Consider the following 15376-nt stretch of genomic DNA (forward strand, 5'->3'; position numbering starts at 1 on the left):
GGAGGAAAGTTTGACCCCCAAGTTTTTAACAACAACCAAAGGACCCAGCTCCGGAGGCCAGAAAGCCACGGACCAAAGAGGGGCGTTGGGCTGGGGACCGACTAAAAGGACCTCTGTTTTGACCACATTGAGACATAGGGGCTCATTACAAGTTTGCAGGTCCGGTAACTACGGTACCAGTAAGCTTGCCTGTACCGTAGTTACTGGACCGGCAAACTACACGTTCTACTCGCTGGTGCCTTTTCACCCAGCAGTTCGGACCTGGCGGGCAGAGCGGCACCCGCAAGCAGAGCATGTCGATGCACCAGCACCATTCTGAATGGTGCCGGTGCAACTGAACTCCCCATTCCCATTGAGCCCTCCTATGTACAACGTACCACAGCGTTTTTACAAGATGCCGTGATTCAAATAACTTAAACACACATAATAATTCAAAGATTGCAAACCCATTGGTGGCAGTAAGCAGAAACGACAGAGACCAGAACCTAGAAGACAGGGCGCCGGATAATAAACTGCGTGTGTCACAAGACACCCAACATTAAACCCACAACCACCGTGAAGACGGTGAGTAGTCAGAATTGTATACTTTGCTAATACAGATGAGATTACCATGTAGTGGGACCCAGCGCTTATTTTTGAGCGACTGTGTCCCACACACGGGTTTCAAAAATCGGATTAATTATAAGTTTTTGATAAAAACGTATTTCTCTACTAGGACACAGCTCAACACGGCGTTGAGCCCCAGATAATACAAGAGTGAACCACACTTGTTACAAGTGGACATTTAAAGGACGCAGGTCAGTTCTTGGTTCCAAAAAATGACGATCAGTCATAAATTTAATATTATTGAAATTTGATTTGATTCTTATACTGATTTATTTTGTTCACTTATAGGAAATTAAAATTGAAAATTGCACCTGATGAAGGGCTAGTCCCGAAACGCATCATACAACGTTTGTCTTCCAAATTGACTATACAAACGACATTTCTTTCGAAAATGAAAATGCAACTAATTTTCAGTTCTCTATACAATGATTATTGAATGTTGAAATTGTCCACACTTAACATATTTAACAATTATGTTTTTCTTCAAAGAGATTTTGTTTTAAATAAAATGTGCAAATGTTGAAAACTAATATTCCTGAATGTAATAAAGTCTCTTATTAGTCACACGGGACACACAGACCAGCTGTGGAGACTGATGTTGTTCCAGGTATGCTTTATTGACATAGTATATACAGTTCCAGTTACTCTTATGCATATACAGTAGTATGGATGATAGGACATGGACAGGGATGGGTAGATACCTTACACAAGAAGGAGAGGACCTACCGGCCATCCACTCACTCCAGCTCAGGCCCCCAACTGACTCACTCAGAACATTCACTCAACATTCTCCTGGCTGCATCATACATCACATTCTATTGGCAATCACTCCAGGCCAGTGACAATGTACACGACTATATATAACATCTCCCTTTCATACCAGATTCAACCACAACATAACATCTCCCTTTCATACCGGAAGTACCCACGCGTGACATCTCCCTTTCATATCAGGTTCATACACACAAACATCACCCTTACATACAGGATGCAGAAAAAAACAGCCAAACACATATCACTCGGCCACTCATAAATCTAACCACAACCAGAATCTCACACGGATAAACTACGTGTAACAGATGGGGTGCTCTATATAACACTGAATTATATTAATGTGGCATTTGGATGTAAATTAATGATTGATTAGCTCAAATAAGAATTTCTTTACTGTTATTACTGACGACTGTCAGACAAAAGTGCGACCTGTGTTCGCCATCCAGTTTTAAGGTGGACCATCTTTTCCTTCATTATTTATACAGGTCTTGTAGCCGAGACCTACACAGGAGTACCTAAATCACATCACTAAATTAAGTAATTTACCATAGAAAATACCAACCTAAGAAAGTGGGAGTGCACCTCTACACCGTATGTTCATCACCTTATGCTGAATGGTATGGAGCTATTATGGACTGTAGCAATGTCAGGCATTTCTGGCGTGTGGTGTTACTGTTGAGTGACTGTTGGTAGCAAGAGACCAGTTTTGCTTCCGTGCAAGAAAGCGACTGGTGACGTCACACAGGATCAGCTGGGGATGGCGAAGAAAGGAATGCCATGGTGTTGTAAAGCAAACTGCTGCAGCAAGTGAAGTGAATTTAGCCGAGTTCGGAAATGCCTTGGTTCGTTACTGAATGTTAGTCCAAAGTAACCGTGCTGGCAGTGCCCTTGAAGAGTAATGATGCATTTTTAATGATATATTCTAAGAAAAAAGGACCCATGAACACGCCTGTAAGCATGGAGATGACGCTATGATGTCCACATATTCAACGAAAGAAAGTTACTAAAGGAATTGAATATCCAGGACTGTCAATGACAAAACTAGTGGAACGTTAAGATGTTCCAGCAGTCCACGAGGGACATATGTTTGCTGGATTATATAACAGGATGTATTGACAGCCGGCACGAATAAGCGTTTGGAACTACACATGTTTACAGGATGTGACGTGCTGTACCATGTTATAAGGAGAGTTTGCACAAAGGAAGAGATTTGAAGAGGTGCCCGCATATCCTTTCTTTTGTTTGTATAGAAGTGGTAGAAGAAATGTCATGGTGATGACTAGGAGAAAAAGGGTACTGTTCAAGATGAAATGATGATTTAACGTTGGAAGTATAAATGCACATATGGTGAAAGGGAAAAGTAGGATATTTGTATTGTGCAATAGTGTCCAATATTACGTGGAACTACAGGTTAGAGGTGCAAGGGATGCATTTAAATGCGAGAGCCTGTGTGAGGGCGGGTTAGTTATAACCTATTTGAGGATTTGTAGGTAACAATGGACTCTTATGGACATTATGAGGAACAAGTTATGTCTTAAGGGTTACATGTAGAAGTGCTCGAAGTGTGCCTGTAATGGCGATGAGAATGAGCATTTGTGAGACAGCGTTAACAAGTTTGAGAGAGTGAGTTAGTGTTAACACTTTTGAGGCATTGCAGGGTTATGTTGTCAAATACAACAAAGACTTAGGGAAATGCACACTTATTATGCCATTCATGTTGTTTTGATCCTAGCAAAACCAAACAGAAAAAAAACAAAAAGAAAAACATGTAAATTGTCTCTGATAAATGTGTATGAGGTATATGATCAGAGTGAGTGGCTGTGGATGTACCAGAGATAAAAAGGAAAAAGTGTTTGTAAAAACGTAAAGTCGTATACCCTTGAATGGTAAAGTTTAGGTCGTGCCTGCTTTATATGGATAAGGGAAGGCCGTGCCTGCCCTAAACAGAGAATCTGGGAGCCAGATTAGAGTTTAGTGGTTTTAAGAAGGGTCACACTCTAAATGAGATGTTATAGTGAGGTCATGCCTCAGGAGGGCTTGGGGGGCAGTGTGGATGTTTTGGTCATGCCTGGATCCATCTAAATGTTGTCAGAGTAGTAGTTTCCCCAAAATGATGAGTGAGAGGTCATGCCTTGAACAAGAGGTAATGGTTAGGTTGTGCCTTGTGCCATGTATCAGTTGAGGAATTGTTTCTTGGTGAAAAAGGGGGGCACGCCTTCTAAAAGTTGTTATGTGGAGGTTGTGCCCACTGCCATATATTAGATGTGGAATAGTAGTTTCCGAAAGGTAGAGTGAGAGGTCACGCCTCGTATAGGTGATGGTTAGGTCGCGCCCACGCTATCCATGGGGGAGGAAGTGTTTCCTAGTGAAAAAGGATTTCACTCTCTAAAGTGGTGATGGGTGGTCGTGCCTGCCGGCATCACTCAGAGATGAATAGTAATTTCATAGTTGGCAATAGGGGTCTCACCCACAAGATTTTACAGAGTAGCACACCCTCTCCAAAGGTGCAGTGTTGTGGTGAGAGTGTGTTTGTTGTGCAAGTGTATGAAAGGGAGATGTGTTGTAATGCTATGTTGTTTATGTGTATGTTAATTTGTGTCAGTTGTAAGGGAAGGAGATATGTTGTATAGTGTTTGTCTATGAATGCATGAGCTGAGAGAATGTTGGAGTGCTGATGTAGAATGTTGTCCTGTGAGTGTGTGTCTAGGTTCCACTTAATGTCAGTTGAAGCTGAACTAGTGTAACGCTCACCTGGTATGCACGGGGACGTCACTCAGCCTGTTCTGACCTCTTATGACCTTGAACCCTTCCCTGGAGTCTACTCGACTGGAGACTGGGCCTGAAACACAGGAGTTTAACTCCCTATTGTCTCTGTGTGCTTGAACTCCTTCTTCCCCGGGGTCCAACCCTTCCATTTGATCCACAGCTCACCTTGTTTTCTTGGAAAGTGTGCTCTCTGTCCTGCTTTCAGCGCAGGGGCGCGTTGATTGATGCGGGCTCGTTGCTGCCTAGTTACTTCACTGGCAAGAGTCCGACAGGTAAGTATGATGAGTCTTTTGAACAGTTCTCTAACTTTGTTCCTTTCCTTCCTTAGATGATGGCCGGCGTGCAGGGATGGCGACTTGCTGCTGAGGTGAGTAGTGCTGAAGGTGAGTGAGAGCGCGATGCAACCCTTTCGTATTTGTATTGAACTGAGTTCTTTTTCTGTGTCTTTTAGGTGCCGCGACGTTTTCAGCGTGGATGCCGGTTATGAAGAAGAAATGCGGTGAGTAAGCGCGGTATGCAGCGCCTCTAGATGTTTCCACGCTAACCTGGAGTGTCTTTTCCCTCTTGCAGATGGATGAGAAGTTCCGGAGACAGAGTTCCCCCAGAGTGGCTGGGATTCAGGTAAGCGTTTGAAGCTCGTACAGTCTTTAAAAATAAGCGAAGATTTGCTGAATGCTTACTAATGCCTTTTTTCTGTTCTTTTCCCTTTTCCTTAGGAAGTAGCGTGCCGGGATGGGAATGACACCGCCGAAGATGCCCGCAGAACAGAAGGAGCGATGAATGATGGGCAGAAGCGCCGCAAGGTAAGGCTGATCTTAACGGTGTTCTTGTTCTTGCAGGAGCTGAGCGCAGAAGAAAGATGCAGGCCTAATGGAGACCGATTCGAACACGGTGAGTGTCACGCTGCAGGTGCAGAAAAAACAAAGCATGTTTCTCAGCCTGGGCATGGCTTAAATAGTCTCTGGATATCCCAGGTGTCTCTGGGCTGAACCACACCCAAAAGACTAGACTGCACATGCAGTTCTGGGAACCGAAATATGTGGGGACATCCATCTTGTCCCCATCAATGCACTACAAGTCCAATCCCCAATGTTATCCTATGGGAGCGAGTGAGGCTGGTGCCACAAGCGCCAAGTCTAACTCCAAGTGGGTCTTTGGAGGGATGGAGAGGCCCTTGAGGGCCATGCAGGTCATTGTGGCCTGGCTCCAGCCTGACGTCTTGGAGGGCTGGGGACATGAGGGGCGGGAATCATGACAGCTAGCCTGGGTGATGGAACCCAGTGGTGTTCCTCAAGTGATCCTATTGTAAGATCCTGATGTAACTAAGAATAAAGCTTAAGTGTGAACCTACCAAAGAGGACAGAGTTACTTTTCAACACTTCTTATGGGTGACACATAATTTAGACAGTTTAGCCTTTAAAAGGCCATTGATCAGCTCAACACACCATTGGCTGGAGGATGGTATATTGGGCACAATTTGTGTTTGATCCCAAAAAGAGCTGGGATTTCTTTAAATAGCTCATTAAAGATGTAGGTGTCATTATCAGAGTTGAGTACTTTGCACACTCCCCAACGAGGAAACACTTTTTGCACTAGAAATGCAGCCGCTGACCCAACGGGAAAAGTAGCAAACAATAACAATCAAGTAATGAAAAGTGTTGCCCCATTCTCCCATGTCGGTGAAGTCAAAATGTAGCTCTCTGAACGGTCCACTGTAGGGGGAGGTAATGTGCCTCACAGTATCCGCAAAGTTTTCCCCATGTATTTTTGACAGATCATGCAATTTGAACGTGCACGGGACCTGTAATTGTAACTGCATACTCGCTATCTCAGGGTATTCTGTAATGTCTGGTACTGGGAGGTAGGCTATTTTGGCTGCCTAGTCTGCTGCACCATTCCCAAGAGAAACTGGGTCTGTGTTGTTGTTGTGTGCAGTGCATTTGACCACTGCTACTAAAGTGGGCAGCGACAGCGCATAAATTAGTCTGCCTAGAACAGCAGCATGTTGCACTGGGGACCTATCTGCTCATTTAAATCCTCTTCTTTTCAATCCTAAGTGGACTGTGGTAGTGACGTTGGGGAATCGGAGTAGATGGTAACTTGGCATCCCTCGGGTGCTTCCAGCACTTCTATTGAAGCAATGGACTCTGCAACATGGGCCAGGAAATGCATGGGTCGTCTCTTCTGCACTAATACCTCATATTCTCCATCCACTAACAGGACCACTGCTGCACCCGTGTGCCTTTGGCAGTCTGCTGGTTAATAGTCACTGACCCGTCAACAAAGAATATTTCACTGTCATCAAGAGTATAGTCTTGCGCCTTTGGGAATCATCGTCAGGAGCATTGTAAACAGCAGAGTCATCCACTTCGTCAGCGTCAGTGATCGGTTCAGTCAGGAAGGTGGCCGGGTTCATTGTCTTACATAGGATGATGTGAATGGATGGGCTGAACAGTATGACGTCGTATACAGAGGCATGTTGTGTTTGAAGCGTGTATTTGGACCTTTCTAGGATGGCAAATACTGTGCATTATACATACAATATTACTGAGCATCCCCTTGTGATAATGGCAGACTTCTCTATAGCAAAGGCTGCTGCAACCAGAGCTTGTTCATACTGGAATTCCCCCTGCATAGCTGAGTCCAGCATGGCGCTGTAATATTTATTTTTGTATTTATGTAGTGGATTTGGAAGAACATTGTCAACCTTTTATACTACACATGTACATAGTAAAACAGTTAAAACAATCACACATTCAATTAATGTATTATCTCACATTTCCATAGACAATTTTAAAACACATTCAAATTAATAAAATTATTATCCCAAATATGTTTCATTCAATTGAGATATTCAACATTATCAAAGCCCGTTGCCAGATGTGCAATGCAGCAGAAGCTATCACCAATGATTCTGATGACACAAGCCTAAAATTCTTATCACCATTCTCATATTCCCCTTTAAGTATCCCACAGTCGGTGAGAATATGGGCCTCATTACGCGGTAGGATGTAGCCAGGGTGCTATTAGCACCATGGCTACCCCCTTGCCGCATTCCGGGTCCGGGTTCCCGAAATAGAGACTTACCGGGTCATTCCAACCTTGGAGGACCCGGTAAGTCCCCATTCCGGGAACCATTCCCCATTCCCATTCGAGCCCCCATAGGGCTCGATGGGAATGGGGATGGAGCTAATAACGGTACCACAATTTGCAGTACCGTTATTAGCTCTGAAGTCCCTTAGCGGGTCCCGTCCTTAACACCTGGTCAGACCAGGTGCTAAGGAAGGGACCCGCTAAGGGACCTCGGAATAGGGTGGTAAGGGATTACTGGCACTGGTGCCCTTAACGGTGCCGGTAATCCCTCACCACCTACCGCGTATGTCTTTGAATCTCAACATGGCATGAGCATAATCTGCAAATCCGGAGTTCCCATGGTATTCCTAGCCAAATCCTTGCATTTTTAAAGACTGGGAGGAGATTAAGTCGTAGCGCAAGAATAAATCTGGTTAGTACGGAGGTGCTTAATTTCATTAAATAGGTCCTCGGAGAGTGAATAGTAAAACTCTGCTGGGAGTATTACGCATATCGGTGGAGCTTGGCTAAATGGTCAACTGCTTGTGACATATCCAAATGCCTTGTTTTATGTTCAAGCTTCAATAGATAAAAATCCTGCCATGATTGGGGAGGATAATCTATGTCTAATTCCTCAAAGTGGGACATGACCAGATCAACCAGTTCTCACTAGCATGTGCTTTTGGAGAATCACCTAGCATGAAGAGGTGTTAGATTCAGCGATGTCGCCTCCTGCTGCCTACTAAACTGAAACTTTGCCCACAACTTACATGCCGCCATTCTCCAAAGAGACATTAGCGAGGGAACCCCAAGTTCCAACCGTATGGCTTCAACTGGAGCCCTTACTGGTAAGCCCACCAGGGAACGTAGGAACCTTGCATCAGTTTTGGTAACCAGTTGATCAATCTTAGAGGGAAAGCCTCTAGTGCATACAAATTGCTCAGTAATATGGAAGACCTATATGCCCTAATATTTGCCTCCACATATCGTCCCCCATACAAATCAATACTTTTCTTTTAAACCATCAATTTCCGCCATTCTTTACCAGAAATGGCTTCTGATACATGTGCCAAAATCGTCTTTGGTCTGAGACTCACCCCAGGTATTTGTACTCATCTACTTGTTCCAATTGGGCTCCACCTAGGCTCCATTGGGAAGATGGTGCACTGTATGCCCCCTACCCACAATCATTACCTTGGTTTTTGTAGTATTAGGACTCAAACCCAAATATTTAGCAAAGAGGTGTAAGGCCTCCAGAGAGCTTTTTATAGGCCTATAGGCGTGCGGTCCAAGATAACTGTATCATCCACATATGTAATACAATGAAGAGGATGATAGGCATAATGTGGCAGGAAATGACATACTGCTCTAAGTGCGACTACTAACTCTGATGCATATAAATTGTAAAGCAAGGCGGCCAAAGGGCACCCTTGCTTGATCCCTCTGTTGGTGCAAAAGGCCCCAGTGAGAGTCCCTTCCTGTGATGTTCTAACCCTCACGTCTGTGTCAGAGTAAAGTGCTCTTATAAAATACAGCAAAGAAGGATCAATACCCCACCTTTCCAGCTTCTCCTACAGCCTTGGGCTGATTACCCTATCAAAGGCGGTGGAGTAGTGTACAAAGGTGAGGTACAAAGCAGCTCCAGTATAGGAATGAGCATCTGACATGCCACCGTAATATGCTAAAGGCTTGTGGCCCATAGTGCTCTTTTGTGTCAACAACGTTGTCATAATTTGCCCATCTGAGTGTGAAAAGAGATAGAACACTTGGGTATAGTTGGGTGTCGCTAGAACTGGAGCATTAGCAATAATGGCTTTGAGCTCTTGATAACTAGTCAGTATTTCTTCAGTCCATGTGATGGTGCTCTTTGTCTTGGGGGCCTCTTTGATTGCCTGAAGTAATGGTTGAGTGTATGTTGTGTAATCGAAAAGCCATGCTCTGCAATAGTCACACAGACCTAGGAACTTCTGCATGTCCTTAACTGTCATTGTTTGGGGTGTGCTGCACAATGCTGCTGCACGCTCTGGTGTCACTTCCTTACCGCAAACAGAAATCAGTTGGCCGAGATACAATACTTCCTGTTGAGAGTACTGCAATTGTGCTACATCTACTTTATATCCTTTGTGAGCAAATAGTTTCAACAAAGTGATGGAGTTGTCCCTGCAATGTTGTTCAACGGCACGACACACTAGCAGATCATCTACATTTTGAATGATGGTACTCGGCATGCCTAAATCTGCATGTAACATTCTGTTGAAAATATTGGCGGATTCACAGTACCCCTCTGGGAGCCTTGTGTGCTGGAATCGTCACCCGACATGCGTAAACGCTATAAGGTATTGAGAGTCGGGGTGCAATGGGATGGAAAATAGCATGTTTTTCAAATCAATTAACGTGAAATGAGTTGCTGTGGTGGGTATGTTGTATAATATGGTCGCAGGGTTGGGCACAACTGGAGCCTCTGCCTGTTCTATATCATTCAGAAGGTGTAAATCCTGAATCATCCTCCAAATAGACCCCTTTGATTTTTTAAATGGGGTATATGGCTGTGTTGCAGGGAGAATTAGATGTAACAATGATGCCTTGGTGTAAGAGGGCTGTGTTAGTGTCATTTATTCCCTCCTCTGCTTCCTTTTTACAAGGGATACTGTCTGACCCTAGGCAATACCTGCCACCTGGACATCTCCTACCCTCAGTCGCTTTACCAACTCCTATCCTTACAAGCAAGGCCCCTTCTTGACCCACCATAACCTCCCCACTGGCCCTCACAAACGCAAGCCAGAACTCACCAGCGCACACCACGAGCGAAACTCAGAAATCTCATACCATCCCCATCAAATTGGACGTTCAACCTACGCCCTCGCTCGGAGCCATAGTCAACAACAGCTCCATCTCGGTGCATGCCCTTGATATACATGATCTCATCAGCTGCAACAATCTGGACTTCCTTGCCATAAACGTAGCTTCACCCTGCCTCAGGTCCAGCGCTCTCCCTTGCCATCCCTTCTGGCTATGTCATCTTCAGAACCGACAGACCTTCTGGTAGAGGCAGAGGGGGTAGCTCTTATTTCCAAAGAATCGATCACCATCAGACACACCACAGTACCTTTAGCAGGTAACTGCGACCTACTTGCAGCAAAGTTTTCCCTCTCTCACACTGATACCATGACTATTTTTGTTGTATACCGGCCCCCTGGCCCTATCCTCACCTTTGGTGAAGACCTCATGCTAGCCATGGGAGGCAATATCAAACCCACCTCAAGAATTATCCTCCTAGGGGACCTGAACCTCTGCCTTAATAACCCAACATACCTACATGCACCATCAGTAGCCAATCTCCTCAGCGTCTTGGGCTTCCTGTATTGCATCCAGAATCCCACCCACATCAAGGGCTGCACACTAGATTGGGTCGCTGACCTCAACTGCCAGATTACCATTCTGGCGAACACACCTTGCCCATGGTCTCGTCATCACATAATTACCTTCACCACCTCGCCCGTGCAGCATACCACTCATGCTCGATTCTCACTACCCCCAGCATAGACACTTAGCTCACACAATCTGGCAAAGGACAGCATTGCACCCCTTTTACATGCCCTTCAGCCCCAACACTTGCTTTTGAATGACCTTTATACTTGCACCCTCACTGCTGCAGTGGATGCTGTTACACTGCTAGCACCAAGAAAATCTAAAACAACGGCCACGTTCAATCCCGAACCCAGGCACTGGCACATAACGTAAAGGCACTCTCCGCCTTGCAAGCAATGGCCACCAACAGTCTCAAATTTGATTTAAAGGAGGCTCTCATGCCTACCCACACCTCTCACCTAACCACAATACAGACTCCCATTTCGATTAGTAATGTACTGAATACCACTATACCTGTGTCTACCACCCCTGAAAATGGGACCCCAATGCAATTTCTGTGAAGCCACATTCTTCTACCACTATTCTGAATTGTAATATGCTAAATGCCACCATACCTGTGTCTACCACCCCTGAAAATGGGATCCCCAATGCAATTTCTGTGATGCCACATTCTTCTACCACTAATTTGATTTGTAATGTGTTAAATGCAGCCGTACCTGCGTCTACCACCCCTGAAAATGGGACCCCCAATGCAATTTCTGTGATGCCACATTCTTCTACCACTAATTTGAATTGTAATGTGTTAAATGCAGCCATAACTGTGTCTACCACTCCTGAAAATGGGACCCCCAATGCAATTTCTGTGATGCCACATTCTTCGACCACTATTCTGAATTGTAATGTGCTAAATGCCACCACAACTGTGTCTACCAACCCTGAAAATGGTAATGGGAACTTCAATGTTATTAATGCCATACCCACCACTACCGATGCCTCCCCTACCCCTACCACCACACCTACCCCTCATAGCCACCCTGCCTCGCCCACCCTAGGACCCCATCTCAAGTGCACCCTGACCAATGCCCGCTCCATTAAGGCTCACGCCTTAGACATACATGACCTCATCACCACACACAACCTAGATCTCCTTATGGTTACTGGAGCCTGGTTACATGAAGCCTCTGGCCCTGCCCTATCCCTTGCACTTCCACCTGGCTATACAGTCACCAGACAAGATCGCCCTTCCAAAGGTGGAGGCGTTGCCTTAATAGCCAAAGACTCCCTCGCCATCAGAAAGATAGACAAAAACCATGAACAATAACAGTGATTATCTCCAATTGAAACTCAGTATCTCCCATCACTGTACCATCACCTTGCACCTAGTCTACGGCCCTCCAGGCCCCATAGGTGACTTTCAGGCCTCCCTCACCCACCTCCTGGCTGTCACGCCCCCCGGTTTCCTAGGGCATTCTTATGTCCAGGGGAGAAGCCCGTGGCGTTTGGCCTGGCGTTTACAGCAACGCCGACGCCACCGCCGGTAAACAACTACATCTCCCAAGAGGACCGTGCCTGCAAGGAACCTTTGGAACGTTTTCACTTTCTTTTGTGTGCGTTTCACGCCTCCTTTGTATTCACTTCCTATATCAGGCCACGCCCCCAGTAAGCCGGTGCTCCTAAACCGTTGTGTTACGCGAGCTACGCTCCTGGGATAAGTTGTTCTTTTCCCTATTCCTTGCTTACCTGGTTGCCGAATCCTACCTTTGCCTTGGACCTCGTTATCCATTTTCCTGATTCTGTCTTAGACCTCCATTTGATCTCCTCCCCTGCTCGACCACGGAATACGCACCAGACTTGCTTTGGGTTCTGCTCCTCATGTCTGGCTCCCGGCTCCCTTCAACCCCGTATTCCTCAATCGCTCCTGGCCATCCGCTCCCCGAGCGAAGAAAGAAACACCCTACATCCAGGCGTTCGAGAAATCTTACACCACTTCTAATTTCTCCCTGAAGTGTTGTTTACCGCGCTAGCAAGAACGGCGCTGTTTATTTACACCCGGTGAATTTTTGCTTGACCTTTTTTGTTTGTTGTTTTTTTGGGACGCTTTGCTGTGCTCATCATTTGTTGTTTTTTTTGGGACGCTTTGCTGTGCTCATCACTTGTTGGTTTTTGGGACGCTTCGCTGAATTGCTCTGCCTCTTTGGATCTTGGGACACTTGGCTCCTGGCTTCACTCCTTGGATTGTGGGACGCTCTGCTGTTTTTTTCCGCTCATTTGATTTCGGAACATTGGATTTTGCTTTGACTCATTGGATTGTGGGACGCCTTGCTGTTGACATTACTTATCCATTATTGGGGGAAGTCTTTGGTCCCCCTTCTTTCAAGAAAGAACACTTACTCTGACCTTCACTCACTCCCAGTCTTGTGTCTTATCACAAGTAGGTATTCCGCTGGGAAAAAGGAATACAGAGGTAAGCTTGTGGGTCTCGGAGGGGGTAGAGGGACTGGAATTGTCAACAAACGGTATGTAATATTTGCTTTGTTTGTTTTCTTCCCTCTAGCTCCGCTGTGCGTTCCGCCTTTTTGCCTGAGCCCTTGGCCTGACGGGTGTTCTTTTCCCTGCAAGCTGTGCTCTCAGGAAGGAAGTCTGAATTACTTTAGCGGCATCTAGCCCAAGTGATCCCCCAGACTGATCGTGGAACATACGGAGTGCGACAGATTTAGGAGCCCAATACTGGTGCCTGTCTGTCTGAGATGGATCCTAATGCAGATCCTATGGCTGCTATGATGCAAGCCTTTACCACGTTACGCACAGACATGGCAGCAGCACATGCCGCTTTGCCCCAACGCATGGATGTCATGCAAAGCTTTGTGCAACCCTTGCCGGTGGACGAGGAGTTTGGGGATGTTCCCGCTCCTGTACCGCCACCGGTTCCTCCGACACCCCTAGCCCCGGTGGTGTTGCCGGGTCCTTTTCCATTGGCACCACCGGAACGCTTCACGGGAGATCCCAAAATGTATAGGACATTTGTCAATCAATGGCGTTTACATTTTCTATGTCGTCCTTTGGCATTCCCTAATTCTGAAACAAAAGCAGCTTTTGTGCTCTCTCATCTAGGGGGTATGGCCGCGGCCTGGGCGAATCCGTTGCTGGAGTCCGATGACCCGGTTTTGTACGATTTCTATGCCCTACTAGTCGCCATGAATCTGGTCTTTGATACCAGATATAAGGCTCAGGCTTCGGACTTAGAGTTTCTGGCAATATCCCAGGGTAAACAACCCCTTTTGGCGTATTTAGCCCGATTTAATCAGCTGGCCGCAGAAACCTCTTGGCCTGAATCAAAAAAGGCGGCAGTCTTTTATAAGGGATTATCAGACGAACTTAAGGACGCGTTATCTGTTGTCCCTTCTGTCCCTTCAGTATTTCCTGAATTGCTTGATTTGGTGTTGCAGGTCGATGCTCGGCTGCAACAAAGGCGTGGAGAACGCCGTCACCCTGATCTACGTCCTGGCAAACTCGAATTGGGATCCTCTCCAGCCTCCGGGGATGTAGAACCCATGCAAATTGGGGCAGTAAAAGGTCCCCTCTCAAAGGCAGAGAGGGAGAGAAGAATGCAAAACAATCTATGTCTGTATTGTGGACAGACGGGACACTTCATTCGTGTCTGCCCTAAACGCCCTGCTAAACGGGCGGGAAACGCCACGGCCCGTCCCTAAATCGAGCCGATGTGACGGGTCAGCCTTCCAATGGCTCATTCCTCCATACAGCTGCCGCGCACATATACTTAGATATGTCTTTTATGTTGCCCAACTCTCAAGTTTTTCTTAGTCCAGTCATGATAGATTCCGGGGCAACAGGTAATTATATGGATGAACATCTGGCAGCAACCTATGGTATCCCGGTAGACCCTAAGGAGTCACCAGAACTTGTCTATGCAGTAGATGGCTCCTGTTTGGTTTCGGGTCATGTCGTAAAACAAACACAACCCTTGCGAATGAGCACAACAGAAGGGCATACAGAATACCTGTCTTTCGATCTCATTTCTGCACCGCAATTTGGGGTCATTTTGGGCCTCCCGTGGTTGCGTAAACATAACCCTATCATTGATTGGGTGGAACAAACAGTGCTTTTTTCTTCTCCCTTGTGTTTGAAGGATTGCTTTCCAGTTCAGGGGACATCTCTCCCCTCTCCATGCAGGGCTCTGGTTTCGAGTACACTCACTTGTAACGCTACTACTAGGGCGACGCTGGAAATACCTTCTGCATATCAGGACCTGATTGAGGTGTTTGACAAGGGTTTGTCTGAACAACTGCCGCTGCATCGGGAATACGACTGCCCGATTGATTTGGTACCCAATGCCATTCTCCCCCACGGACGGATATATTCCTTGGCACGGCCCGAGGAAGAACACCTAAAGGAGTACATTGAGAAGTCTCTGAGACTGGGCCATATAACACCTTCCCGTTCTCCATCTGCTTCCCCGATTTTTTTTGTCCCTAAAAAGGAGGGGGATCTCCGGCCTTGTGTAGATTATCGTGCACTTAACGCTGTGACAATAAAAAATCAGTATCCATTATCCCTCATTTCGGAATTGTTGGATCACCTCTCTACCGCCAAACTCTTTACGAAACTAGATTTAAGGGGGGCCTACAATCTGGTGAGAGTGCGTGCGGGCGACGAATGGAAGACTGCCTTTAAGTGCAAATACGGCCTTTTTGAATATCTAGTAATGCTGTTTGGCCTATGTAAGGCCCCGCAACGTTCCAACACTTTGTCAATGACATCTTCCGAGATC

This window comes from Ambystoma mexicanum, chromosome 1p, assembly GCF_040938575.1.
Source record: "Ambystoma mexicanum isolate Mex_15411 chromosome 1p, UKY_AmexF1_1, whole genome shotgun sequence".
Taxonomy (NCBI): domain Eukaryota; kingdom Metazoa; phylum Chordata; class Amphibia; order Caudata; family Ambystomatidae; genus Ambystoma; species Ambystoma mexicanum.